We start from the raw sequence: 2,961 nt of genomic DNA, 5'->3' as shown, positions 1-2,961 counted from the left end.
GAAAAACCATTGGTCTCACATGATCCCAAGTCTATATATATATATATATATATATATATATATATATATATAAGAGAGAGAGAGAGAGACGGGTTTTTGTTGAAAAATATAGGTAAACAAAGGGTAATCTAGTAAAATTATACTAGATGTCGGGTTAGAAAATAGTTTAAGCTCCTGAAATTTCTTCGAAAAGAACAATTGCATAATTCACATGTGATTAGTTATGACATTCATTTATGAACTTAAAGATAACATCATTTGATTTCGCTTATGAACAATTAGGTACTTCATTGATAACAAAAGGATTCATGAACTAATTAATAATTTACTAATGAAATGTAGGGCAGAAGATAACAACCCTTTGTTTTCACTTATGAACAAATATTTTCTTCAACAATGAACAATTAGGGGTGTTTAAGAACCCGACCAACCGGAGCAACCCAATCCAATCCAACGCGAAATAACTTAACCCGAAGCAACCCGATGTGTAATTAAGCTGTAAAATTTTCAAATCGTAGGTATTGAGTTGATATTAGGTTATTATTATTTGAACCCAATATCTTTTTATTTCTTAGATTTAATATGATTGTTGAATTTCTATTAATATATACATTAGACAATTACACTATCATGTATGCTCTTCATATACACATATTTTCAATCTATTTATATCTCTATATAACTCATTAATATATATTTCAGTAACTGTGATCATATATATGTAAATTGAGAAAAATTAAATGAACATGATATACTTAAGAAGTATAGATAAGTTGTATCAAATTGTGGATGATGAAAAAGAAATATGAGTAAGGAAATAACATATTCAATGTTAGAAAAATATTTTAATGTACCAAAAGTATCAACCCAACCAACCCGACTAACTCGTATGGTTTGGATTGGGTTGGGATTGCACTTTGATTTGGGTTGGGTTGACTTAAGATTTTTCAAATCGCAAACATTATGTTGGGTTGTTCAAATGTCTTCAACCCGATCAACTCAACCCATGAGCACCCATATGAACAATAGATACAATTGTAAACAACCGGATTAACCTCCCTAAAAATTGGGATATAAATATGGAACCGATATCAGGTGGAGGTTCAAACGAGAACCTCTGTGATTTACGAGAACAACCCAATAACCTCAAACTTTTTTAATTAATAAATTAATTTATATTAAATATAAATAAATTAATAAGAACAGTAATGTAATTAAATAAATTTTGTTTTATTTTAATTAATTATAATTATCCATTTTTTCTTCGTTTCCATTCTTTTCTCTTCCCTTGTGATAATTGTGTGATTGTGTAACCATAACCTATCAAAACCATGATCAATTAGTGTAACCATAACCTATCGAAACCATGAGTAATCGTTGTGATAAATATGTGATTATCTAACCCTAACCGATCAAAACCATGATCAAATTGAGTACGCAAGTGATGTTATAATAGTGATATCACATGATTATCACACCCATATCACACCAAATCGTTTAGTGGATTTCGTCCATAATCGTTGTGATAAATGTGTGATTGTCTAATCCTAACCTATCGAAACCATGAGTAATCGTTGTCATAAATGTGTGATTGTCTAACCTTAACTGATCGAAACCATGATCAAATCGAGTTCTCTGTTATGATAGTGATGTCACATGATTATCACACCTACTATCTTTTTTTCCCTTGTGATAATTGTGTGATTGTGTAACCATAACCTATCGAAACCATGATCAATCGAGTGTAACCATAACCTATCGAAACCATGAGTAATCGTTGTGATAAATGTGTGGTTGTCTAACCCTAACCGATCGAAACCATGATCAAATTGAGTGCCCAAGTGATGTTATAATAGTGATATCACATGATTATCACACTCATATCACACCAAATCATTTAGTGGATTTACCCGTAATCGTTGTGATAAATGTGTGATTTTCTAATCCAAACCTATCGAAACCATGAGTAATCGTTGTGATAAATGTGTGATTGTCTAACCCTAACCGATCGAAACCATATCACATGATTATCACACCCATATCCCACCATGATCAAAACGATAACTGTTGAATTAAGTGGATAACTCTAATTTCCAGGATTATAATGTGTTCGTGTTTAAAATTGTATGATTTTGATTTCCGTTATTATCCTTTTGAATCTCAAAACTTTTTGAATTGTTTTAAATTTATTTCAAAAATCTTTTAATTTTTAATTGTTATCACAATATGTGGTTAATAAGTTGTTCTCACGTTCTTGTAAATTACAAGAGTTCTCGTTTGAACTTTTCCCCCGATATCATTCATAATTAATCTCTCTAAAAATCATCCATGATTAACCTCTCTAAAAAATGGGGATATAATTATGTAAATGGATTAGAAAAATAAATTGTAAATGAAAAACTACCTTAATCCTAAAATCATGTGTGTTAGGAAACAAAAAGAAACCCTAAAATCTAATTCACTAATATGGATTTGTGTAAAATTAGCATTATTTAATGGGTTAAGATATGATTGGGAGTATATATATATATATACATATATATATATATATATATATATAGAGAGAGAGAGAGAGAAGATCAAATGTTAACCATCATTTTTGTGTTAACTTTGAAAACCTTCTCAACCAATCAAATTCCATTATTCTTATTGGTTTATGTCTTGTTCATTTTACCCTTACAAGGGTATTCTAGTAAATTGAATTCACTTGTAACTCTAAACAATTAATGGGGAGTTACAAACAATCAAATCCCAAAAAATATGCATTCATATTATTAATTTTTTTACTATTGATCTTCCATGTTTATTCTTGTATGAATTCCTAAATCGCATAAGAAACACGGTAATAACGATTTTCGGTATTGATCAATTTGAACACAAATGAACCGTGAACACAATTTGAACACAAATGAACAACCGTGAACACAATTTGAACACAAATGAACCGTGAACACAATTTGA

This window comes from Cynara cardunculus (genome assembly GCF_001531365.2).
Source record: "Cynara cardunculus var. scolymus isolate 2C chromosome LG 4, CcrdV1, whole genome shotgun sequence".
In the NCBI taxonomy this organism is placed as follows: Eukaryota; Viridiplantae; Streptophyta; class Magnoliopsida; order Asterales; family Asteraceae; genus Cynara; species Cynara cardunculus.
The sequence above is the reverse complement of the archived record's forward strand: the minus strand, read 5'-3'. Positions refer to the sequence as shown.